The sequence below is a fragment of the Dromaius novaehollandiae genome, chromosome 1 (assembly GCF_036370855.1).
Source record: "Dromaius novaehollandiae isolate bDroNov1 chromosome 1, bDroNov1.hap1, whole genome shotgun sequence".
Lineage (NCBI taxonomy): Eukaryota > Metazoa > Chordata > Aves > Casuariiformes > Dromaiidae > Dromaius > Dromaius novaehollandiae.
The window spans coordinates 117,850,289-117,877,940 of record NC_088098.1 but is presented as its reverse complement, the minus strand read 5'-3'; the positions used below and the strand labels follow the sequence as shown (position 1 = coordinate 117,877,940).

The window sequence follows — 27,652 nt, the reverse complement described above, 5'->3', positions numbered from 1 at the left end:
CTCATGCCTCAGAAGGTCTTGGGCAATGCAATACTCTGGATCATGTTAGGTCAGAGCTAGGCATACTGAATGGCTGTGGGGAAACTCAGATTGCTATTGCAAAAACAATGCCTATTCTGAAGAAATGTTCCAACATTATCAGTTGAACACTTCTTACCTTTAAATGAACTTTAGCAAGTTACTAGAAATTCCAGTGTGTTTGTCCATAGTCTTTATGCACTTAAACCCTGGGACTCATCACAGTAATAGGGTTCCAGCATGTGATAACAAGCCTCTGCCAGAGAACAAGGATGCATCCAGAGTTAGGAGCAGGTCTCCCCAATGGTGCAGAAAACAGAAACACACAGAAAAAAAAACCCACAAAACCTTCGGTCATCATTAGACCTCTGTATTGTGATTCCTTAAGGAACCTTTAGCATTCAGCAACTAATAGTCTATGTTACTTCAGGCTCATGTTGAGCTCCTTGTGGACACAACCATTTCTTGTAAGCAAGGAAAAATGACAGCATGAACAAGTATTGTCAGAAGCTTTTAAACGTAATAAAGATACACACTGCAGTTAGGCTTCTGGTGAGGTCTTAACACCAATCTCCTCACCGTGATGGTTACTCCCATAGTAGCAATGTCAAGCTATGTCTGTCCTAACAGAGGGATTCAGTTACAGTCCCCTCTCCACTTGCAAGCCCTCCAGGTGTCTTTCCGGGAAAGTAGATAAATCTTTAGTCAATGTTCATCTTGTCTAACCCAAACTGGTTAAGGATTGTGATTATTGCTCCAGCTCACTCCGTGCTGACTTCATGCAAGTCAAATATGGCTGAGCAGCTGTTCTCTCCTGCAACATATGCAGCGACACAGGTTATGGACATAGGTTTACCTGTTCTAAGTTGACCAAAAAGAGACACCCCCCCCAAAACCTGCAGACATGTACATTGCTGCTCAAATAATTGTGGAGTCCTCAAGAATAACAGGTTTACCTCAGAGATTGAATTGGGCCTTCATTTCAAACACCTGCCTTTCAAATGCAGACCCTGCTTCTTATTCAGCTGCCATGCAGTGAGTTGCCCCACGGGGAGGGTTCAAGATCCATCTCCCCACTAGATATCCACAGCCTGTGGAGATGGATGAATCTCTTCCCCAAAAGGAGACAGCTGAAAACATTTGTTCATGAATAGTGAACAAATCTTCTTCTGAAGGACCCACTATTCAGAATTCCTCTCCCAGAGGGTCTCCCCGTGATGTGGAGCCGGACATACTCCAGAAAGGTAGAGATTTGGACTACCTGCAGTTGCTGAAACAGTCATTCATTTTCTGCTTCAGTTGTGTATACCTTCATGCTACTGTAATTTATACTGAGGGCAGAATAGATGTCTGCAAGGGCTGGAGAAGGAAGATACCACCTCCTAAGACAGTCTTATGCTGACCACTTTTCTCCTCTGTACCAAGTCAAACTCACACAGAATAGAAAATGTTTTGCTGGGTCTGAGCAGTATGCTGTATCCATCAGCAGTCAGAGGTAGATCTGTGGAAAGAATATAGGAAACAAGGCATCAAACATGGCTTTTCCCATAACATACCTTCTGCATTTCTAGCAATCAGTGATTTACTGTTTGGGTTAGAAGTTGTAGGCAGTATTTAATAGCTGCAAATGAACCTCTCCTTTATGAATTTGTCTAATCTGCCTTCTGACTGATTTAAACCTTTGGCCTCCACAACATCTTGTGATGAAGAGTTTCACAACTTAATTACACATTGCATTAAAAGTGCTTCCATTGCTCGGTTTTAAAACCTCTGCCTCAGGTTTTTATTAGCTTTTCCTTACTTCTTTTATTACAAGAAAAATGAGTAATTCTTCCCTGTTCCTTACCCCTCATGGTTTTATAGATCTATATTACTGTCTATCTCTTTCCAATCTATTTAGTCTCTTCTACAGATACCATTCCATATTTTTCATCAGCTTTATTGCCCTCTCTTCTATCTTTTTCTAGCTGTGGTAACCACAACTGCTCAGAATGGATTTGTACAGAGGCATAATGTGGTTTTTTTTTTTTTTGCTTTGTTTTAATTCCTTTCTAATAATTGCTACCTTTCATTCTGACCATCACAGAATGTGGAGCTGATTTTTTGGAGTGACTCCAGACCAGTCGTCTGAATTGGAGTACCTTAGTTAGATCCCCACTATGCTTACAGGTAGAGTGAGTTTTTTTTCCCATATGTATTTGCTTGAATGTGTCAATATTGCACTTCATGTGCCATCTTATCACTTGGTAATGCAGTATTGTCAGGTCCTTCTGTGACTCTTTGCAGTTCATTTTAGATGTGACTACCACAAATTATTGTGTAAAGCAATAGACAATTTTCACACTGTTCGTGCAAAAAAGGTGCAGAATTTCACTGCAGTTGACTGTTAAGTGTGATGAACAACATAGTTTTCAGCTGGAAGCCTGGTGGGCTTCCACTGAGAAATCTGACAATTTTTCTTACAGTTTTTTCCCTGTTTCCATTTTATCCAATGGCACATTAGTTTCTTTAACAGTTTTTGGTGAATGACCTCATCAGAAGCTTTTCAGAAATCACCATTATCCACATGCCTCGTGGTTCTTTATTCCACTGGGTGCTGTGGCTGATGTAGGTGACATTGTAAGCATGGTTTCACTTGAGTTCCTTTAGCACTCTTGGGTCAATGCCATCTAGTTCTGGCAACTCATTACTATTAATTTTGTCAATTGCTTGTACAGTTCATTCTCCTGACTTTTCACCTTCGGATAGTTCCTCAGGTTTCTCCCCTGTAAAGAAAGCATCCAGCATGGGAACTTCCCTATGATCCTCTATAGAAAATGCTAGTACCGTGAAGTTCAATGCTATAGCTGTTGTGAAATACCTCAATTTCTCCATTTCTTCAGATAGCTGTATACATTGATTCTCAAAGCCCTCCTCTTGCCAGTGGAGTTGTAAAAGCAACAGCAAAAAGCACTGCGGTCCTTAGGGTTACTCATTCTCTATAGGATGCTCAAGCCTATTCTTCTGTGTCCCTTAATTAGGAGACAATCTCATGCACAACCTTTCTCTCTTTCACTGGCTTTTCCTTAAAAGAACAGTCAGAAACTTATTTAATGTAAGCACTGTGTTTGTGTTATCATCTGTATAAGTTCCAATGAATGCTTTCTTTTTTCCCTAGGGGGTCTCTTAATCATTTTCCAAGCCTTAGCCGTGAAGAAATAGTTACCCCCTACCTGTTGGCCAGAACAGCTGCAGTAATTTGAATCCTGCTCTTTTCTTTTTGGTTCCTATTCTCCTGGAGAATTGCTAGCTATTGCTGAAATTTGTATTGTGCCTGTTTTTATTAATTCATCAAATGTCAATGGACTGGTTTCTCATTCTGTTTGACCAGCTGTTTCATATAATCTGTTGTTACAACTGGCTTTAAAAATCTCCCAGGAGGAGCACAATAACTCGAATTTGTCAGATCTGCAGTAATTCATGAAAGATGGTTAGTATGTGGAAATCCACATTTTTTTTAAATGCAAGCATCAAGATATTAGTCCTATTGTTGAAACCAGGATAGGCTTTTCAATATAACCCACTTGTCACAGTTCTCCCCCGGCTCTTCGTATTACTATCTAGACTGAAATGTTCCATGTTTGGAAACACAGAAATTTCCAATTTATGGATGGAAATCTGGGTGGAAAAGTCCTGCATTGAATGTATTTCCTTTTATGAGAGAAAAATTCTGTTCAGATAGCATCGAACAATCAAAACAATTAAGAAAATCACTTAGATGGTCCTTATACTTGGATAACTCAAGAAACATTTTGCTTCACATTTGGCATCTGTATAAGAGGAATGTGTGGTTTGCCATTATAGAAGAAATATGGTAATGAATGTTCAAACATTTTCTACTTTGTAGTTTGTAATTGTCCTTACTGGGTTAGCATCAAGTATGTAAGTATAATGTTCAGATAGCTTTCAGCTATGGCTATTTGTCTGCAACACAGAGCTTCTTGTTATCTTATTTGACTCAGGAGTTACATAAGACGTCATTTGGAAACCACTGTCTAGCATTATAGAATAGCAAATGCATATACCCTGAAGGGAGCCTCAACATTTTCTTTATAAAACTATGGCTCAATGCCTTTTTCCTGCAGCAGCTTCTCACCTGCACAACAGCTTCCTATAAAATAATCCAAGCTAACGTGCGTAAACTCCAGCATGAAATAACAAATTTTGAAACCCATTCTGGTCTTTATGGGAAGTGTAGTTAAATGCAATTGGAGACGCAGCAATCAGTTGTTTTACAAAAAAAAAAAAAAAAAAAAAAAAAGAATCCAATTCCCTGATAGAATAAGGCAATATAGCACCAATACGCTGTTACATCGGTTTAGTCCTGGGCCTAGGATTCAACTGGACTGAATATGCTTGAAATGATCTGGCCTTCTCAGCCTGGTAGCATGCGGGCAGTTATGTGGAGAATTCCCAAAAGCAGCTTAAGATCATCCCTGCACTGAAAAGTAAGGTGGACTTAAAAGCAGGCTTAAAGCACACCTTATCCATACTATGTGACTTACTCATCTGTGTCGTTCTTGGAGAAACCAAGCTTGGGCTGCCTACTGGACATCTGGCACATGGTATGCTTTGTCCTTCCCGTGCGCAGCCCGCTGAAAGAACAACCTGGGCTCAGGCTACAGCCACTGAACTTCAGACTCTTCTGCATTAGAAAAGTCCTCCTGGCTACCCCTCAGCTGGCACGTGCATGCAAACAGGGTGGACAGCGGGGGGCGATTCTGGACTTGAAAGCAGATTCAGAGCCGGGTGTGATTGCAACACAGAAACTGATGCTGGCCCTGAGCTGTATGGGCAGCAGTGGGTAGGGGCCAGGAATGAGGTCCCAAAGATCAGAACTGGCACAAGCAGCCTTTAACTGCCCATCTTTACATGGCTGGAAGAAGCGTGCTAGCAGCTCGCAATGAAAAAAAGATCAGCTTTGGGGAGAGGAGCTTCTGTTCTGCTGGATACCCCAGAAGCAACTTGTTATAGAAACTAAAAGATGTTCCCTACCTCTCCCCTCCACATCCACACTGGCTCATCCCACCTGCACAGTTTCAACCCATGCAGCTGCCTGAGATGCAGATGATGCAGAAGTGGATGTGCTGTCTTCTAACCCTCACATCTAATTCTGCATGTCCTAAGGAGACAGACTTTTCAAAGCATCCAATGGCTGTCCAGGGGTCTCACATGTAGCTCAGAGAACAAGCAGCACTCTTTTAGCTCCATTACCAGTAGGTAACCCAGCTGACTTTAGACACAGTGAGATCCCTGGTTTAGTTTCCTTGTGGGAATGAGTGCTGACAAATAAAACATAGCCAACTTGTGGTTAAAGCACAGGATCTTTGCTCTATTCCTGGAATTGCAGCAGATTTCCTGTGTGGCTTTGGGCAAGTCACGTAAGCCAAAGTATTCAGACCTGGGGCCAAGCCACTGGGTGCTCAGCAGCTTGAAAATCAGGTGTTTGTTTATTTGTCTAAGTATAGATTTAGGACCCCTATTTTAGGCATCCATTTTTTTAAATCTCTGGCCCATCTGTCTCAGATTCAGCACCTATATGACCATCATTACACAGCCAGCTAAACCTCCCATCAAATTGCAGGGGAGCAGTGTATTCTCCGGCTGTCAGGGTCTCTCTGCCTTATCTACATATGAATTTAGGTGCCTGTCTTCAGTTTACAAGGCTGACCATATGAGGCGATTCATCTCTCTGAGCCAATAACTTCCACCTACGAATGAAGAGCACCCAAGAGCACTCTTCTATCTCTTCAGGCACGTCAGAGGTTTAGCTTATTTTAGCTGGAAGTGTTCCAATGCCTTATCCAAATAGAGAAATGCAAAAATGATCGTTTGTACTGATGTTTATTATGCCTCTGTAATTATACTTGATTTGGATAGTTATTGAATATCTCTTTTATATTTTCAACAGTGAAAAACTCAACACTTGTTGGGCAGAAAGGTCTAACAGTTGTTCTCATCTGAAAATAAACTAGAGTTTTTTCCTAAAAATGATCCCCAGAATTTGCCTGCTAGTTTTTCATTCCCACTCCTCCCCAGGACATAAACCTCCTGTTAGCATCCAATCACCAGAAAATATAATCTAAGACCTTTTTAAACAGAAAAGTGCAAGGTAGGAGTCCAAAACCACTAGTTATTTTTCATTCCCTTTTTTAAATAACTCTTCAAAATAAACAAATACCTTCTAGGCCGAGACTTTCTATGGCAATTTTTAGTCCTGGCTGGATTTTAACAGCCAACTTTTAACAACAATACACCCTTATTGGTAGTGGCATGTATGCTACCATGGTAAAAATATTTTCAATGTGCAGACAGTGTATGGTATTTAAATAGCAATATCCTTTTTATTTTTGCTGACAGACTCCTCAGGCAAACCTGGCTGATTGGAGAAGCAGAACTTTTATTAGCATACCCAGAGGATAGCCAGCTGGATATTGTGTTTGACATTTTGTTCTCACACACAACGGAGGTATCAGGAAGAAGGAACAGGGTATCTAAGCTGAGTCCCCATTAGGACCTGCATAGTAGAGACTAATAGAAGATACCAATATGACATATTTCACATTTAGAAACTTACCCAGGAAGACTGTAGTTTTTTTCAATATGCATTAGACCTGGTAAGAGGCAGGTACAAAAGCAGGTGAAGTCTCTAAAAATACTGGTGGCAAGTGAGATTTCCTAGCAAAGTGGATTAAAAATCCAAGGGAAGCTTTAAACCAAATATTGGCTTTTGTAGAACAACAAAACCAGGATAGTGTTTCCACTCAGCCATAAAAGTTACTGCGGTTGTGTAATCATGTTGAGTTGTGGCCTTAGGAGAAGTTATAAAGCAGCTGCAGCAAATTAACTTTTCAAAAGTTATTATGGATTGGATGGAATCTAGAAAATTCCCCCATGTTATTTTTTTAATAGAACTGTAAAATGAATAACCATGGATGAGATCTCATCTCAAGCTTCCCATCCCGTGCAAGTACTAACCTGAAGACTTAAAGGGGAAATGTACAGCTAGCAAACCCCCCACACACAAAAAAATGAAACACACCTCCCCTCTCAAAAATGGATGGACCTTTTTTTTTCTCTCTAAAGGCCTGAAATACAGTCCACAGAAACCAGCCAAAAGAATCTTATCTATAGGGTCCTGTAGATCTTAAACATGATGCCCATTTGTGGAGTGTTCTCAAATGATCGGTGCCATGTAGAATGCCTGGGGAGCTTCACACCTCCAACAAAGGGATGTGCAATGTCAGGAAGAAACCTGCAGCAGGGATGCCACAGCTGGCACAGGGCAAATCCTGGATTCAGCAGGAGGCTTTAAGTGGGGAGCCACTGATTCTTAGGAGAAAAGGCAGCACTCAGTCTCCTGGCTCCTGGCAAGCCCAGAGCTCAGCCAGAGCAACACTGTCATTTCACATGGGAAGGAGATACTGTCACACAGCTAATACATAGCATCTTGACTTTTTTGGAGGAGGCAGTTACTGATCTCAACTGATGGCAATTTTGGAGAGAAAAACACAGCCTTGCACAGCACCTTGAGGCTGCTGAGCCCAATGTGTAAAAAGGAGACAGAGGGTCCGGACAACAGCAGGAAAAGAAACCAACAGTACTGACTAAGAAAATGTGAAGTAAAACAAAAGAAGACATTGGCTTCATGTTTGTTGCAATCCCAAGTATTTGAACTAGAAAATTTTGGAGGGCTTCAGTCATGTGGCAGATGAACAGGCTTGAAAATTCCTGGACTAAGCCATGAGAAAACTGGGCAGTAATAGTCAGAAATATGTGCGGTGGGGGGAGGCAAGCATAAAAGAATTAGAAACCTAACAGAGCAGCATGTCTTGATGTTTGAGCAGAAGTCCATGCTACAACTGCTCCAAGACAAATGCTTTTCATCTTACCCCATAAAAGTTCTTGAATCAGACCTTAAACAAGCAGATCACTAGGAACACAGTACCTGTGACTTTTTTCCCTATTCTATTGCCCAGTCAGTGCCCTGAAATGCACATACCTGTCATTTAATTCACTGCATATAATACAAAGTGAAGCAATGGAGCCACTTTAGGACCTGGAGTCCCAGATTTTTGTAGTTACACAAGGTGATCATCTCCGAGCACTTGGGTTTGCCTTAGAGTCTAAACGCAATGGAAATAGAACTGTGTTTTCAATATATTCATCCTCCAAGTATTTACAAACAAAAAACTGTCATAACTATGTCTATAGTACCCTTAACAACAGGATACATGGCATTTTCATGTCTGTTCAAAGCCAGCTAATGCACAAAATCTGAAGCATTTGATCCATTATGACAGTAATATCTAACATGTATAGTGTTTTAGATCTTAAAAGCATTCTATCAGCATAAATCGATGAGTCCTCATCAACACTCATGTGGGATAGGTAAGTATTTAGACAAATAGGGAAATCAAGACCCCATTCAGAATATATTTATAGGGTGACCTAGTTACATTCAGACGTGTTAGACTGCATTCTTGCCTGAGGACAGTTTTTAGATGTGACACAATTTGCCAGTCATTGAATGACAAATGTAGTGTTGTGGATGGCCAAGCGGCCAGACAAACTCTCCTATGGTCACCTTTCATGCGTTCAATTGTAAATGTTGCTTCAGATATTTTCAAGTATTTCACCGACAATTCTGGAAGGGAGAAGCTAGGTTTACCCACCAAAGAACTTCAAACACAGCATGCAGATGTCTTGCATACAAAAAAGCTTTGACAAAACATGAGCTATTTTTAATATGCACAGATTAGTCTCACCCTTCTCCCTAGCGGGAAGTAATGATAGAGGTGGACTGACTGATTAATAGAAACTAGTGGCACTGTTGTTTGCAAACTAGTGAGGAAAAAAAAAAAAAAAAAAAAAAAAAAAAAAAAAAGACAATTCAAGCAACCAGAAGGTAAAGGGGCTGTAGGTAATTTCACCCTTGGTGCCTGTGTTTCATCTCTCAGATCTTGCCTTTTTAACTTGCCACTTGCCTGGGAGAGTGGCTGTCTCTTCCAGAAGGCTTGCATATTGCCTAATGATAAAAGCCTTAAAAGAGCCTCTAAATTAGTGATGATCATCCTCTGCCCTACAGCTCCATGACAATATGTGAACTACTTCTATAAGACCTGTGAAAAGTGGTTGAGAAGAATAGTTGTCAGTATGCTTGTGCTATGCTGCACCTCTGTTAAAAATTTTGTAGGGGTACACAAATTGGGAAACATTGGAAAACACTGCTCTAAATGAGACTATAATGCAATTTATCAAAATATCAGCTGACCTATTAAAAGATATGCAGTCTCCTCACAGACCTTGCTCCTTATAATGCAGATAAAATTACTATGAAAAAATAGTTTCCTGGTGGACTTCAATGAGATATGGATATCTAATATCTGAAGTACCAAAAAAGCAAGAGGTGAAAAAAGATTACTTCAGGGTGATTTGAACATTAACCCCAATTAACAGATAGGGACAAATAAACCAGAAGGATGGATGAATCATCCCCAAATGGCTTGGCAGCTCCATTTAAATCAGAGTTTGATTGTTCTGCATTTCTGCTGGAAGAATTCCCTCTGAGGTCCTAAAGTACATACACCACCCACCTCCAGCACCACCTTCAGACTCTTCACCTGGTTGCAAACTCTTCCTATCATATCTGGCCCAGAAATGGGGACAAAAACAAATTCAACTGCAGGATCTGGTTTGTATCGTTTGCTCTGGATTTGTCTGGCATGCAGAGGGCAGTGTTTTCAAAAGGCCTCTGTGACACTACATCTGTTCTCTAATGAAATGTCAGTGGGAACTTTACCATTGACTTCACTGGGAGCAGCCTTAGGTCAATGTTGGGCTCTTTCTGGACAAAATCCTACAACAATAAAATTCCCTCAATCTTTGTTTTCTTAAAAATGATGTTTTGTGACAGTATTACACAGTCATGCTAGTTCAAGGGAGGCAGAAAAGTGTGTTGAGAGAGACAAAATGCAGAATCTCCTCCAAATATCAAATGCAGAAAACAGCCAATGACTTGCCATTTTTAACATTGTATAATTGTCAGAAAACTATCACAGATGTCCTACATTCTCTAAATACTGTTTCAGTTTCTCTTTCCCTTCAATATCTTTTCTGAGAGTCCCCCTCACCAATTCATCAATCCTCTTATTGTTTTTTTCTTGAGGCCTTCATTTCCTCATCTAACTAGGCCCTCTCGCACACATCCTCTTTCTCACATCTAGATCTCCTTTTATCTGTCTCACTTTCCTTCATACCGTCATCTTGACCTTCACAATTTTAATTTAGGTCAGTTCATTTTTTTATTTCAGAGTAAGTGCTTACCTGCTTTTAAGAATCTGTACCATCCCCATCTTTATGACATAATGGTTTTCATTTCTATAATAGCCTAATAACAATGAAACCTTTCCAATATAAAATCTTCCCCAAAATGAACATCGCTTCTCAATCACTTTATTGACAGAAAATAAATAATTTGATTGCCATGATTTGAGTTCACCAGCATGTTCACTTTGTACTCGTTATAGGCCTCATCCAAAGCTTGTTTAAAAATAGTGGAAGTGTTCGCGTCACCTTCAAAGGACTTAGGATTGCCTTATAGCTTTATCTTCTTACAAGATCATTTTGTTTTCTCCTACATAAACAGTCTCGTTCCCACTTACTCTGGCATATTTCTGCTGGGTGTTGTATCCTCACAAGGGGTGTTGCATAGTAACAAGAAGAATTTTGCCCTCAAATATACCTTCCTTAAAGCCCACTTATTGTTTTTGGAAAGTGCTCAGTTCCTTCAATTGTTTCCTTGTCAATAAACTTTCACTCATGAATATGTTCTCCATACTGGTGGTAGGTTTCACCTTTAGAGTAGCAAATAGAAAGGTAGTTGGAGCATGCAAACTCAACTGCTGCTTAGCTTTATGCTAGCATGAATGAAAGACATTTCACAGGTGCTACAGACCATCCACTTTTGGCACTGAACAGCTTAGTAGCTGAGATGGTATGCAAACCAGCTGCTCTCCCAGGTGATACATTCATTGTCCCTACAGGGAAAGTTTGCATCGAAATCCTATGCAAACATGCTACCAGGAACAAAGCTGGCTCATCTACATAAAACATTCACAGTATTAGAATAGGAAGCTGAGGCACTGTGCGCAGTATTTTTCCTCTAATTTCCATGGAAAAATGTCAGAAAAAAAGGAAGATTTGAACCAGTACGATTGCAGTGCAATCAGGCTGCAGTCATGAACTGAGAGCAAGAGCTGGTCACCAGATTTTTGAAGATGTGGCAGTAAATGCAGGGGGGAAAAAAATCCATGACTATGGCCTCAGTCTGCATGGCCAGATCTCCATCCGGTATGAATTGGGACTGCTCCAGTAGAATCAGCCCACACCACTGGGGTTCTGGCTGTAGGCCTTTCAAGTCCTGTCTTGCTCCTGGTCATTTTAGTGAATAGCAAAGCACAGAGGCCACCATTTCCAGGTGACCTAAGATTCCCAGATACCAGAATCTATCTGAAGATCTTAGCCCGAATATCTACCCTCAGTGGGAGCAGAAGACGACTCTCTGCTCCTTATGCATAGTATCTATGTTAATAAATGGTTCCCACAAAAGAAGCTGCTCGTGTCTCTAAAAAAAAAATCCACATGCTCTTCTAAGGTGACTTTGTTGTTCACAAATGATACCTATGTGTAGCGAGGATCTCTGCTTGTTACAAAAAGCTCTTAAGCTGCATACATTAGAAAGCAGTTTTAAAGCAAGAAAATAGCTTGAAAGGAGTGAATGTTTAAATAGAACATCATCTCAGGAATTATTCATGCCAGATCAACAGCTTTTATTACCCCTGGGCATGCCTTACTGCAGTCTCAGAGGAGTAGAAGATATGGATAATAGCCAGTGATACCTTAAATTTTACGCTCAATCAAAAAGCTTCTCTCTCTGTTTTCTATTCTCCACAGAACAGCCAAGCCACTTACACACTTGCTGAAGGCGACTGCCCACTTCTTACAGACATCCTAAAAAGAAGATGCAGTAGTGATGCAGTCATACATAAACAATAGCTTGCTTTACAGAAGAACTGTTCACTATATACTGTTTATAAACCAGTCCCAACCATCTTTTCTCACACATACATCTGCATACGGTCATCAGTTTTGGCAAGGATAGCACAGAGCATGGTAAATCTGCATAGATCAGGCACACCGACTATCCCACTGGAATTTGTCATTACAGAGGACTATTCAACATGGCTTTGACCAATAAAAGAAGTACAGCATTGCTGCTGCTTTTTAAGAAATTTAGCCCCTTTGAAACATGCCAACTAGACTTCTGGGCTCTGCTGTTTGGCTCTACCAAGGTGTTCTCAACCTGCTCACCGAAGACCCGTGATAAGGCTTCTGAAAGTGAGTGCAACAGGCTTGAAACTGGTCTTTTCTTTAACATACCCCACACACAGAAGCAGCCACAGGATCCAATGAAATAGGGGGAGAGCAAATCAAAACTGCAAAAGAGTATTCCTGTTTTAATTTCCTTTTTACTTGGTTGCAAATGAAAACCATTGGCAATACTGCAGCAGAAGATGGATGGTCTTTTTAGAGAAAGGGTTGATGACCTTCAGTTGGCAAGATTGAGGGGCACTGCCCTGGACATCTTGGCCTTGCAGAATAGTACTTCAGACATGTCTCTCATTCTCTTGACATTTTATGTGCAAGCTGGTTTAAGCAATGGTCCTTCTAACTGGTTTGCTGTCCAGTTAGTTTCCTAGATACTTCCACTGCCCCAGAGGCAGAAAGAGGAATGAATACATAACAGTAGCAGCTTAACATATGGTATGGATCCCCTTTTTTAAGGCACAGTACTTGACTCTCAAAGAAGCGTGATGAACCATTCCTCTGCTAGGGAATGGGTGGAGTCATTACTACTTCTACCTCTGTGGATGCAGCTCTGTACTCTTGTAATACAAGCAAGCACCAGAGGTAGGAACCTCAGTCTTCAGGTTAGGATCTCATGGTGCTAGGAACAGTGTAAACCTCCAGCCAAACTCTGGTCCAGGGAGCTTATAGACTATGACTAAAGACAACAGATGGATGTAGACTAGGGAAGCCCAAAAGTAAGGAAACAATACTACAGAGCACAGTCAGCAGCACTCATAGTGTACTGCTGTTGTTCGAGCTACACTTGTCACAGAAGCCCAGGGAAGGAGAATCTGAAAGGTGATAATGAAATAACTTTGCAGATTTTCCTGGGTAGCTCCCCCACCAGAGAGACTCAGCTCACTGGGTGGTGAAAGAGCAGGAACTGTGCCAGCAGATTTTGGCCTCTTTTCCTAAGGAAGGAAATCGAATATGGTCATACTGTCTATGCGTAAGTGTCTGTCTCCTGTCCTGCTGTCATAATGACCTAATGATGAAGTTCAGTCACATCTGACAGGTGAACAGGCATCTCAAAGATACAAAAATCCTACACAGTTCATGAAAGTAAGGGGCAGGCAGAAGACAGAGATCCTAGAAGAGTCCTCATCTTGACCACATCATCCACAGGCTGTAGTATGAATTCACCCTGTATTAAGCATCATATGAGAGAGAAAGTGGCCATATGAATGACTCCAGTGAAACAAGAGCTTCATGAGATACTGCATCTTCCTACATATCAAAGTCATCCTCCAGATATAAATTCATCAGATAACAGGATACCTAAGCTCGACTATTCATGGAACAAGATAGCAGTAGCTGTACTTTGAAGACAACTTTATTTTGACATTCTCATGTTTTCCTGAATATGTGCTCTTCTTCCACCTAGAAATTCTGCCTATTTTTAGGACATTGCAGGACATTTTCACGACTTCCTGTGTTTGTTGGGATTTCTGGACCTCTGGCAGATGCGGTGAGACCTGGGCAGCAGAGCTAACAGACACTTGCACACCCCAGAAATTCCCACTATATGTGTACACCCCACCATACAGCAAAGGTACCAACCAGTATCAGTTCTTATGCAGGACCCTTACCAGGCGGCAGTCTCAGAGATTCCTGAACAAGTGCTTCATAGCTGGTCTGTGTATGCAATAAAAGTCCCACTTGTTCTGGAAATGTTAGCTTTACCGAGTGTCTGTAGAACATCTTGTGCATCAATGCTCTCATTCTGAAACCAAAATACCCATATTATTACATCCAGAAAACCTCAAAAGCAAATACAGCAGAGCTACATATGGCTCACCAAAAGATTCTTGAAGATTTTTACATAATCTGGAAATGAAAAACAAGGTAGAAGCTCAAGCAACAGCGGAGATTAGAAGCAGAAAGTAATGAAGCCTGAGAGGACGTGGCCAGGAGGGTTAAGGGTGTTGTGATGACCAGAGTAAGAGTCTGGGTCCAGTGATGCCAACCGGGAAGTGGTTCGGCACCATCCGTAAGAAGACATCAGTAAGGCAGGCAGAGAGTTGGTTTGGGCAGAATTTGACCTCCTGCCTGCTGAATCTGTTTCCACCAGGGAACAGGTTTTACACAGCATGTAAACCAATAGGGAAAAGCAAAAACAGGGGTATGTCATATAAGCCACTTCTGAAAGCCCTTTTAATAAAAGAAGCTTTGGGATCCAGGGCCTTACAGAGTCTCTGCACCATGGCACAGGCCCTTCCACCTAGGGGCAGCATTCCTAGCCACCAGCAGACAAGCAGACAAACAAACAAACACCTACCATGTTGCTTGCATTGTAGATGAATTCTCAAGCAAATACAGCTTCAATTAGCTGGCACGCAGCTGTTGAATTAAATCCTTTACTGCCCAGATAGTAGATTGCTGAGCCATGACTTGAGTTGCTGTAGCAGGGCTCAAAGCAAGGGGCACCAAAGAAGGGGTTAACCCTACACCTGGGTGCATGTTCATAATGCCTATTTTTTTCCTGAGCACATTAGAAGTCTGTTAGCTCATTTAGAGACCATAATGAAGTCATTATGATGCCACCAGTATATTTTGCCAGAAAGCTGGCAATCTTTAATCTGCTTCCTCTACAGCATCTCACAAAGGAAGGGAGAAACCAAAACACTGATTTCAACTAACAATGCATTTATTTGCAGTGCTGGGTCCCAGTACATGCTGAGAAGAAAATTCTTTTGTTTATTCCCCTCTCCTTCTGATGGGTTTTACATAACAAGCAAGGCATAGAAGATCCCTCAATGCAGTACAAAGCTACTCCACCTTTTACGTGCTTTTCATTTTCTCTGCACCTTCCTTTGACCTTTCCTTTAGGTGAAGCAACAAAAGATGAAGTTAAGAATTCTTTGAAAAAAGCTCTGGCTAATGATGAATTGCCTTACATATACACGTTCCCTGTAACTACTCACTGCAGCTCTTGTACCTTCTTGGAGAGCCAAGAATATACACTTAACAGGGATTTATAGGAGAAGTATGCTAGGAAACAATGGTTGGCATGCCAACAAAGAGGACTTTCCATGGGAGTCAGGGGTAGGTAAGGGATGTGGATGAGGACAAAGACAAGGGGGGGGCTAATCCAGCACAACCCAATTTCACAATCACCACTGTATGTGCATATACAAACAGGGGGTACCAAATCACCTCTATCAAACCCTGTTCCCACTCCCCACTTAAGCAATCCCATAGATATTTAAAGCTTATATGGATAGCATTCAAGGCAGATTTTGGGGAAGGGGAGTGATAAATGAACTGAGTCTTCCCCATTAGGAGAGACTGGGATGTTGACTGGGTCACACAACAGGGGAACAGCTGAACCACATCTATTCAGCCATCAACGCATGAGGGAATATATGTTTTGTACAAAAACCAGAAATGTGAGTAAGCCACGAACCTGAATCTAAATTCAGGCAACAACTGTTGATCACTGTCTTTTCTAAGGGCCTGATCCAAAGTCCAGTGAATTTTCCCAATGATTTCATCCCATAAAAAGATTATTAGAGCACCAACAAAATGCTAGAAAACAGAGTTTTTCTCTGATGCAAGGAGTTAGCAAATTCAATAACTTAGCCACAGTTGATTGCTGGGTGTTCAGGTTGCTTTTTTCTGCTCATTAACTAGTCCTACTGAAGCTTTCATTCAAAGCATTTTCCTCAGACAACTGTAACTCTCCGAGTTATTAAATCGTATGCCACAAGGGTCACTTCTCACAAAAGCTCCCATCGGTCACATCCAATGATTGACATTAATGTAGCAGCAGTAGCAAAAAGCTGTGACACCGGGGTAACTGAGACCGCCATCCTGCTTCAAGCAGCAAACGCCTGTGGTGCGGTCAGTATCTTCCTGTGACTGATGTTTGTGAACTACCATTTTGTGACAATACCCTTGTGTTAAAGCACTAGCAGCACAGCTGAATGCTATCACAGCTATTTGCTTTTGGTAGCTTGTGCCCTGCTGCTGGCAGTGCGCTGACATGCCATAGCAATCTCAGCTTCCCCTCCCAGTGTACCACAGCTCTGCAGCCCTGAATTATGTATCCTCTGCCCTCCTCCAGTGTGTTAATGGTGCACTGGCAAGGGAGTTATCAGTGGTTCCTAAAGGCTGATAAAAGTGATGATGCATGCTCATGCTGAGGGAGCAGAAAGCACTGAGGGGCAAGGAGGGCACTGTGAGCAAGTGCAAATTGGAAGAGGAAGAGGCAACGACTATATCATGGGTTGCTTTTCAACAAAGTGAGTTATAAATGTTATCTGAATTTAAATGTGGCACAAACTGCACAACTGGGGGACTGTAATCAGACAAGAGGACAAAGAATAACCTTGGAGTTAAGGCATGTACTGGGCAATGTGACTCGTAAGCAGCTTTGCCCACCGTGCTCACTGATGGGACCTTCGGGAGGGTTACTTGAGGCTGTAGCCTCAAAGGTACATGAACATGCCAGTGTAGAGGGAAGGAAAAGGCCAAGGATGGGGCATTCCCATCCCCAGTCATGAGGGCCCCCCAGCACGGTGTGCACACACTGCTCACATGGCACCACCCTGGTTGGCATCTCACCACTCTAAGGGCTCGTGTCTAGTTCTGAGAGGACTAGACTCTCTAGTGCCTGCTGTGGCTCCAGTGCCCAGCTGCACAGGCACCTCACAGACAGCCTGGGCACCATTAGATGGCTTTGGCAGCTGAGCAGGCCCACGGCATGTGCATGCCACCCCCAGGCCCTGGGACCTGCTCCTGTTTCCCCTTCACCCCAAACCCAGGTGCAGAGTGGAGAATTCATGTCTGCAGCAAACAGGTAACTAACAAGTGGAACCAAGCAACTAACAGGTTACCTAGAGGAGGATTTTGAGTCTCTCCTGCTGGAGCTGTTCCATTTTACAGCACTAGCTGAGGGGTCAGTGACTCACAGGAAGACTGCACTACTGTCCAGTAGACCCCCTACTAAGACCTCTTGCCAAATCAGGCTGAGCAGACAGTTAAACCTCAATCTCCTACACCCCGTGTGAGTGAAGGACATCTGCACACCCCACCGTAGATGTTTTCTGTGCTCTGTTCTTTCAGCATCCTTATGGGAAGTGGTCCCAGAGAGGCTGGCCAATGCAGAGTCCCTCCGGGGATGCCTCAACATGCACACTGTACCTGATGGGAGAGAGTGCTGAAATTAGCACTCACACACAGGACATGGGCAGCAGGTCCACCCAGCATGCCCCAAAGCAGTGGACATCATACACTACACAGCTTCCATGAAGTCCTTCTGGAAGGAAAAATGAAACAAAATGCTGATAATGATTAATGACACAAGGAGCTCTTGGGTTGACCTATCCTATGACCACACTGTCAAAATAAAGCAGTATCATCTGGCCATCAAGGCTGGGATGACCAGGCATCTGGAAATCTTAAGTTAAACCTAGAATCTGCCAGGTCAGCTTTTCCAGGTGGAAAAAAAATAAAAAACAGGGGGCCTATCCAGAGGGGGAAAAAAACCCACAAATAACAACAAAAATAACAGATATATGATGGCCCTTGGGAATACTGAAATGGACACTCCTATTGAGGAACTTTGGCTTGGGCTGAGGAGCCAGCCACCCCAAGCCACAGCATAGTAGAGCAGCACAGCATCTTAGGGCATGGCCACAATGGCCAGATGGTGGTGGAGGGATGGCTTGCAGGGTGGTGGAGAGGTGGCTCTCTGGTCACTAGTGCTGAATGCATAGATTTAGGTCCCTAAAGATCGGTAACATTATCTTCTCTAGGCTAAACTCCCAGTTGTTAACTCAGCTCACAGTTTAGCAGAACCACCCGAATATTCTTCACGCCCACACTCTGTGGCAGCACCCTCAAAAAACATTACCAGCCATTGATTTTAACATGTCAGATACCTGAATACTGAACTGATATGATCAGTAGTCACACAAGAGGAGTCTGACAGTGCAGGCAAATGAAGAGAGATTTGCTGACGCCCAGGTTAATACCCTGCTTTCTAAGTTATCTTTCCACTGATAATATATACTTATTATTTTAATTACTATTTTCTAGCACTGCCAATTAAGAAAATTTTCAGCAAGTTCTTACTTATTTTGTTAATCTTGTAGCAGGTTATTACCAGAAATGCTCTTCAATACATGTATTTTTAATTTTATGTATGGTATGTATTTATCCTACAGTATGTATTTATCCAATGTATATTGGACTTTAATTTTGTATCTATCTATCTATCTATATATATATATCTTTCATTAAAGATCATTTGAGTCCATGACTTTGCCAAATGCCTTAGTTACTGCATAGGTACATCAGCTGCAACATTTCTAATAATGCTAGCATCTCCTAAGGTTGAAGCCTGGTGAGTGTATGTGTACACTACCAACAGCATGGACATACAGGAAAGAGCTATCTCTACACCAGGATCATGTATGTTGAAAAGATCAAACTTCAGTCTGCTCATGCTGCAAACTTGTCTGAGAGAGTTCTACATTTAAAAAAAAGAGTCAAAAATGCTGCTTGAAAAGTTACCTAAATGGCAAGCAGCATATGAAAGGACTCTGTTTTCTTGTCATCTCCATGCCCTAACTCCTTTCACATCCCTCAGGATTATCATTTTTTAAAATAGTATTAAAAAAAAATCTCAGTCTTCTCAAGTGGGTAATTTAAATGCCAAGTTCCTGCCTGGATTTACATTTTCTAGCTCAGTTTTAAATCACTGAAAACAGATTGAATGGGGTGCCTTGTTTGGCAAGATTACTGTTCACCTACCAGCAGAACTTCAGTGCAGTCCTCTTCTGCACACATTTACCCATTGGCTTGACTGGCACTACTCAAGAGAGCAAGGACCTTTCAAGCCTGCTGCGTATCCTTTTGTCTCATCCTGCTATTATATCATACTGGAAAAGAAACATCAACAACAAGCTGGTACTGTAGAAAATTGTATGGTCCTTTGGACCTCATAATTGCCAATTCATGTTTTGCTTACTGAAGCAAAGCAAATGGCTTTTTCCCTTCAGCTAACAAAATAATTGTTTTCTCCTTTTTGTTCACAGGACATTAGACAGTTGGGCTTGTTTGTCATAAAAAAATCAAATTAAAGAGAGCATGACAAGTTAGTGTGTGTCTGTGTGTCTTCTCTAAATACTGAGAAAGAACTGATGCTCACATTCTTGCCAGCACCACCCACTTGTCTGCCCTGGAAGGGCCTGTTGCCATTTCCCAAGGTAAGAGCAGCTCACAGGTGCTCCCCAGTCCCAAGAGAAGAGCTGTGACTTACCTCACTGCCTGGCTAACTGCAGCCATGCACTACAAAGTCTGAAAAGTCCTCCACCAGCATTCCTGCGATTCCCGGGTTCCGTGTCTCTGTGCGTACTCCCACACCATGCTCCCTGCAAGTTGAATCTGCTTATGGTTTCCTGTTTGGAATTTGAAAGCAAATATTCCCCTTGGTGTGCTCCCAGCACTACCACTACCAGCTCCAAAGTCCTAGCTAACTTCTGCTCTGTCCAGGAAGGATGTTCTTCCTAACACACAGCCAACTGATCTAGGGGGCACAGCCATGTCCTGTGGAAGAGGAAAAAACAACCACCAGGGTTTCAGTTGCATCAGTACAGATATTCATGGTTACAATGCCGTTGTGAGTCCCCCTGGTTTGAGCATTCCCACAGTGGATTCACAGTGCCCAGAGAGATGCCAGCACCTGGGAGAGCCATGGCTGAATGCACCCCAGCATTCCAGCAGCATCCCAGCTTTCTGCCCTTGCTACATGGAGCTCTGCAAGGCATTTCCCAGGGCTCTGAGCCCCTGCCCCAGCCTTCTCCCAAGGAGACCTATGTGGCTATATTGTCCTGCCCCAGATGTAGGAGAAGAGAGAGAGTGGAAGAAAACAGCTGTGGCAAAGAAGAGAGCAGATATCGATATCCTTGAAGACATCTGCATTTTGTTTTTCCCTTTTAGTTCACAGCCTGGCACTTCAGCTGAAGTTGTTGTTTTCCTGATTGCACCTGGTTTGGGAGTTAAGAAAGAATAGATCTGTTTGTTGCTATCGGCCAGTAGGTCAAACTCGCTTGCTCTAAAGTGTCTACTTGTTATGTATGTACATGTGAGTTTAATAAAGTCTGTTGTCTGTTTAAGCTCTGTTGTTGTCTAATTGCAGAGAAGTGGGAAGCTGTCGCTATGCCAGAATTTTTCTTATTGAAGTCTAACAAAACAGTGAGCAACCTAGACAAACCAATAATATGGCACCCTGTGTCCCCAAACCAACACCCACTAAGAGCTCATTAAAGCTGATCTTGAATTCAGCAAGTAAATCAACACTCACCCAAAAGCATACATAAAATTAATCAATCAGGCACAAAATACCCCATATCAATCAGAAGGCCAAAAGTTTTTAAAAAATAAGCACAACAGAAACTTTCAGTTCCTGGTCCATATCAAAGTACCATGATGTTTCACCACAAAGCAGCACATATATTTAGCAATCAATTACTCATTAAAATTGCTCCATGAAGCAAGCATGTGAGCTCATACAACATCCCTCATTCCCTCTGGCTCACTGGGCTCGGGCCCTATTTCATTATAAACACACTTCTGGGGTGTGCAAAATGGCAAAAGAGTTTGTTTAGGCCCAGGACCCTCTTCCCTGGCTAAGACACCTTGTGGTGGGTGCAGCAGGCTACAATCAGGAGTGCTGGTTTCCTAAAACTTCTGCAGGCTGAGCCCTCTCACCTCCACCATCATCAAGACTGCTTTTTCTGCACAAACCCCCAAATGTCTGGGTACAGCTCCAAACACCATGTTGGGAAAAGAGACAATAGCAGGATCCCCCTGAAAATGTCACAGCCTACTAGTGCCTGCATCTCTGGAAGGAAATAAGGCCTGACTTACTTATTCTGATCTGTATATGCCAATCGCCCCAGACCTAGCACCATCCACAACATTGTTCAGGAGCACAGCCATGTTGTCCAACAAATCCTCCCTGGAAAGCAGTACCTGTGGTGATTAATGCATTTGCAAGCTCCTTTGGAGGGAAAATGATGTCACCAGTGTGGCTTAAGATCCCCATCCTCTGGTATTATTCTCAGTACACTCCTGCTGCTGCCTGAACACTGGGACATGACCTTCCAAATAGCATCCATCAATGTTAGCCTGGCAGTTGATTTTCCAACAGCAATTAGGGCTTCCTTATTTCTAATGTAAGATTTCCAGGGCACCCACATGTTAGGTACCCGCTTCCTGCGGTGCTGGGGCCTTACATCAGCAAAGGGCTCCTCTTGGCATGGAAATCCCAGACAAATGCAGCAGCTTCCAGAATCCCTGCAGAAGACAGGCATTAACCAAATGATGCATTGAGGGTGAAAGAGGCTGTAAAACATACATAATAAAATAGGTCTTAATGTCATCATCACTGGAAAAAAAGAAAAGATTTGCTGGTACCCCTGGAATACTAACGCCAGTCCCCATGATGCCTAGTGACAGGAACTCTGTGGGAGGAGACATCTCTCACTGTGCAGTATGCTGCTGGCATCTGTGTGTATCTTACGGTTTGCCATGAAACCTCTTTGGTATAGAAATTTCCTTGCAAAGTCTATGTGGTAGCTACAAATTTCACATGGCCATATAGAGTTAAACCTGGAATACCTAGGAGGTGACGTTTCAGAAAGATTATGTTTTAGCTCTGGGGGTGGGGAGATTTTGACAGCTGAGCAGAGTTCCTCAGGTCTTGGTTAAGTGGACTATAAGGTCCCATTTCTGAGAAGTTACACCAAACAAGGAGTCAGTAACCGGAAATTAAGGCTATGGGCATCCTTCTAAGCAAAACCTACTTAAGAAGCATTGCTGCTCCTTAATGTGATGCTCTGGCTGGGCAACAACATGATAGCTCCCTGCTCCTGAGGCTGAGCTTCCTGGCTCAGAGGCAGCGCAGGCACCTTTGCAGAGCGCTGGGCTCTGAGATGAACCCCAAGATGCCAGAAAGCCTATTCAGACTGAGGACTGGTAACATGGGTTCAAACAGAGCCAAACAGGGAGCATTCAGGAAAGGGAGCTCAGCCAGTGAGTGACTCACGGTCTTTTTTTATGCCAGAGGCTTTCAGATAGACACCAAAAGAAAAAAAAATCTTGGTACCTCATTTGCTGGGAGAACAGCCTAGAAGTATTTGTGATTAAAAGGTGTGATTGAGCAGCGACATTCAATGTTTCCATTTTTCAGACATTTCTGGGGTTTTTCTCTTTTTCCTTGTGGTCTTTGTAAAAACACCAGAATAATAGCAATTTATTAAGAATTGGCGTTCAGTCAAAATAGTTTCCCTTAATGTGAATGCTCTTACTGACATTGTAAAATTTATTTACGGTGTCTCTTTTTCCTTCTCTTCATTGTTTGGATGTACCATAAGACACCAATAAAAAGGTTATTTATGCTAAACAGATGTACTGTGAAAAGCCAGATGCAACATGGATGATAAGCAGCAGCTGGACAGGCCCTAGCAGATAAGTTGCCTTTGTGGGTTTCCTTTGTGCCCGCAATAGTTATGGTAGTTTTCTCTGTCTCTCACCTGACTTGCAAGTGTACAGAGATGCTTGAGTAAGAGATCTGAGCCCTCATTTCTTCCAAAGACTAAGGAGTAGAGCATCATCTCCTAAGTGCCTTGCTTTTTCAGCCTTCTCACCCCTCCTCATGCCTTTCATGTTTGGAGGCGGGGGGAAAAACCCAAGGAGTGTTTAAAACAAAGAAACACAAAAGACTTAATACAGTCAAGAGCAAGTTGAAATGCTGCCTGGATTTACCTCAGACACACTAGTCTCCAGGCTGACCCCTCCAGGCCAGTCAAAAATTGTCCTGACATTGCCTAATGTGTGTAGGTAAAGCAAACAGCACAGCATCTGAGGTTATTATTAATCTCTTCACAAGCATCAGAAACAGTGAGGCAAACACAAACAGTGTGCTCACAGCAAGATGCATTCAAACTCCATCGTGTGGTGCCTCAGGTGGACACAGTCCCATATTACAGCATCTAAGATCAAGAAAGCGATAAACACTTGAAACCATGTAGTGCCCAGGGCTGCCAAGCACCAGCTCCCTCTGCATTCGATGGAGAAGGACTCACGAGGCACACTACAGGTGCACAGTCACGGTTTCTTTTCCCCTTTGACCACTGAGGGAGCCACAGCCTGGAGAGTAGGTGGTCTGAATCGCCTGCTTGACACTCTCCCAGCCAAAGACATCAAAGTAGGCAGGCAGGATACAGCTGGATACTCCTTATTTCCCCTGAATATGAGTGGTGCCTGTGGCTCTCCCCCACAATTCATTCCATTGGCTTTGTTCAGTTCTCATCCTATAAGCATTCATTTAACTCAAAGGGGAAGAAAAAGTCAATTAAAAAAAAAAAAGTGCAACAATGAATTTTTAACATATTGTCCCAGACAGAAAGCTGGACCAGGTGCAGACTCATGATTAGGATCAAGTGACGGGAAGGAGTCCAAAGAATTCAGCTGAGCTGATTGCAGAGGCCTGGCTTCGAAGGCTGTACACAATGAAGCAACTCATTAACAGCTGGACTTTCACCTTCCTGGCAATAGATGAATCATGTATTCAAGAAGGTCAGTGCCTTGGATTTTAAGGATGGATGAGATGATCAGGATCTTTTAGTCTACATCACACAGGCCATGCAATTTTCTTTCAGCATTAAGACTGCTTAAGTCCAATACCTCTGTCTACCTAGTGCCTTAACTGCTTCTGGGCAGTGAGGCCAGCAGGAAACCCCTGACCTAACTCACATCTAAGCGTGTCAATCTCAATAGCAACAGCAATTTATTAGGATCTGGGTATTTGTTACTTTTGTTATGTTTTTAATTTTTTTCATCAGCAACAAAGCTTTCCAGTCCATAAATGAGATTCCACTGAAGCAGTCTGATCCCTTGTTTATGGAATAGTCCAAGTCTCTCGTGATGTGTGCCACTAGCCTGATCAACTTGGTGAATAAACACTCCTAAATTCCCCATTCTGCACTACACCTAAGGCCCCAAATCCAGCAAAGCAGTCAGCCTTGTAAGAAATGCTCGCAAAAGCACAAGTAGTCCCTCTCTTTTTTAGAGCATCACCTCGTGTCACACTCAGGGCATCAACAAAGCCAGAGAAACAGTTCTTTATGCTATGAGTTATGTTGAGCCTAGTAGTGGAGCAGCCATAAGAGCATTTTGATTGCTGTTTGCAAAACACAGAAAAGCAATTGTTTCATGATACGCTAAGCCAGGACAAGAGATACCCATTGCAAAGCTGGGCTTTCTGTAAAGCTTCGCAGTGTCAGATGGGGAAAGCAATGAATGCACACGGTGTCTAGGATCTTGAGGGAGACACTCGTAAAAAACAAGGGTTTTAGGGTGTGCTGATATGCTTGGCATGTGAGATGCACAAGAGAGAAGCCAGAGGGGTTTATTGGGGATATCAGAGTAGTGTGAAAAGAGGCAGAAACTGAGAGCTATGGCGTATTTTTATATCCTACCTTGCCAGTAAGCACCAGCCTGCTCTCAGAACACAACTGATTTTGAGTACATGTTAGCACACTGCTTGCACAGAAATGGTTGATAATTTTGGTTCTTGAGGCCAGTTAAAGGATAAAAAAAAGAGAGGACCAAAGACCACTAGGTCCTTCCTCCCCACAGGAAAGCAAAAAGCATTCAGAGAAGCTTCCAAATAATACACTTAATTTTCAAATACCTCTTCCACCCACTCTGTGTGGGTGCGCTGGAATTACTTTGCTAGCTTCTTATATTACACTTGCAAGAAAGATCATTGTAAAGGGAAAAGAGTGTCCAGGTGACAGAGTTCCAAATATTCATAGCTCATATCTTCACCTTCAAAAAGCTTTAGAAAGAGAAACTGCAGATCAGCCTCCCAAGTTGCATCTTCTTTCTTGAGGTCCTTTTTCTCAATACTAGGCTTGGAAGAGATGTCTGCCCCCTTGGGAGATAAATGAAAACCATAGGCTTTCCCAGAATAACCACACATACACAAACTTCCCTTCCCTAGAGGAAAAGGACTCAAAACCTCTAAGATTGTTTTAGAACTTTTGACGCTCTTAGCCAGAAATTTGAAAAAGAGTTCATGTGGCCATAAATCAGCTGAACTAGTCAATGTGCAGAGGCAACTGACCAAAAGACTCACCCAATGCTAGATGGTTCACATTTCTGAGAAAGCCATGGAACAAAAGATTTTTGCCTTAAAGAGCAATGGGTTCCTTAACTTTTTTCATGGTCATAACGTATTGCATGAATTTTCGTGACTACAAGGACAAAAATATTTGTATTAATGAAGTAACAATTTTGAAGTATGTGCAGATATTTCTTTCAGTGGGGGCAAAACGACAAGTATTCAACAAGTGACCAAAACCTCAACATCCTCCATGCTTACCAGACGAAAATTCTTGCATGTATATTCTTGTAAATACTTCTGTCATGCTGAAAGGTAAAGACTAACACCTTTTTATTTCATACATCTCCTATTCACACAGTTTCTTATTATGGAATAGTTTTTAAACATTAAATGTCAGGAAACAGCATATTTGCCGCCTTTCAAATTGAGTTCCTTGTCTCAGATGGCTACAGAGGCCATTTTTCTGGAGAAGGAAATAGTGATTCTGCCTGTCTCAACTTTTATTTTAAATGCAATTGACTTTTAGAGTAAGTATAATCCTCTGAAAAAATCAGTAGTCTTGAAGATGTATACACTTAAGATGGATACACGAAGAGGCTTGGGGGGTGGTAAGGGAGGTGAGTATCTTATCACATGCCTTTGGAGGGGGAATATAGACACTAGCAGTAAGTAGCAGGGACTTTCAACACTCTGAAGTATCCTGTTTCTGATTAGATTCTTCACTGCTTCTAGATATGCTGGTAAGTGGGGAAAAGGGCCTCTCACACCTTTTTCAAAATGTTCTTGGCTGCCCTTGGCTGGCACAGACAGTTCTTCATGCTATCTTTGCCTCTGCCGTCCTAGGTTAGACTACCCAGAGCTGTATTTGAAAGTATTTTTGAGAAAACATACTCATGATCCCATCTCCGTTGAGCAGGGTGGCAGACTGGTGTTTCCAAACAACATTCAGAAATAGATCACTTACAATGCCAGTGACTCACCGAGTACAACGGCTTTTACTGCAGTGCTCACTAGGAAGTGAAGGTGCTGGTAAATATCCTGGGCAGATCTTCCCCAGAGAAGTGACTGAATTACCTAAGCAATCAAAGACGCTGGCCATGAAGCATCTGCAGCAGGGTCTATCACGGCCTCAGTGAATGCTAAGATCTAGGGTGCTTACTCAGAGATAAGTGGAAATCCATACTGTATATATCTAGGGTGCTTACTCAGAGATAAGTGGAAATCCATACTGTATGCACATACTCCCCTTGGCCCCTGAGCTCAGTGTCACATCTCAGTGGCATAGCTCAAAAAGTCCTGTGACTTGAGATCCTCATGGAGGCTTTAAGGCACCCTCTGTTCTGCAGCCCCATTGCACACTATATTGTGTAAATAGAGCATTTTTAACAAGGCACAGTTCAGGCCCACCTGTATGACACGTGATCCCAAGGTGCATGACTGTTGCTCAGGGCTAATGGCTGGAAATTACTGCCTCTTGAGGCACACCTTATTCTGCATCATCCTGGTTCATGGCAGCTGAAATGCCTTCAAGGATGCTGTCTATTATTGGTGCTTCCTGGGCTCTGTCCTTCCTTCAAGACAACCAGCTGAAGATCCTGACCTATGAAAGCTGCATCTTCCGCTGTGTCATCAAAGCCCAAGAGAGGCAACCTTCCAAACACAGCGCTTTGTTTATTTTGGCTTTTGGTTCACATCATTACACATAACTTTGCCTTATTGACAGATTAACCAATGAATTTATAGACTGACTAGCAGATTGGCAGTTTACAGGCCTCATGCAGTGGTGATGCAGGACTTTGTGAGATGACTTCAATGCCTCTACTTGTTATAAACATCCTGAGTAGCCTCTGGTAACTATGCTTAGAGAGACATCAATGCAAGTACCTAATCAAAACAGAAAGTACTTTTGCAAAGCCATGCTCATTTAGTATAACCTGGGGCTTCAGAGATTAGGTTCAGTGGCGCTCCATTGATTTACAGATGCCACACGTGTCTGATGCAATCTACTGTCCAGGAAAGATCATATGAGGTGGTTGCCCAAGA

At 42.5% G+C, this 27,652-nt stretch overlaps 1 long non-coding RNA gene across 2 annotated transcripts in view; it reads right to left on the bottom strand.

Annotated features, from left to right (window-relative positions):
* Positions 1-27,652, bottom strand: part of LOC135330602 (uncharacterized) — a 130,556-nt gene that overhangs the window by 24,092 nt on the left and 78,812 nt on the right. Inside the window, exons 3-6 of one of the 2 annotated variants that reach the window (XR_010392567.1) lie at positions 21,714-21,774; positions 14,058-14,191; positions 11,958-12,069; positions 158-1,519 (exon numbers count right to left, since the gene is read on the bottom strand). This is a non-coding gene — a long non-coding RNA (uncharacterized LOC135330602). The remainder of the gene's footprint in view (positions 1-157; positions 1,520-11,957; positions 12,070-14,057; positions 14,192-21,713; positions 21,775-27,652) is intronic. The other variant, XR_010392566.1, reaches the window with a different exon arrangement.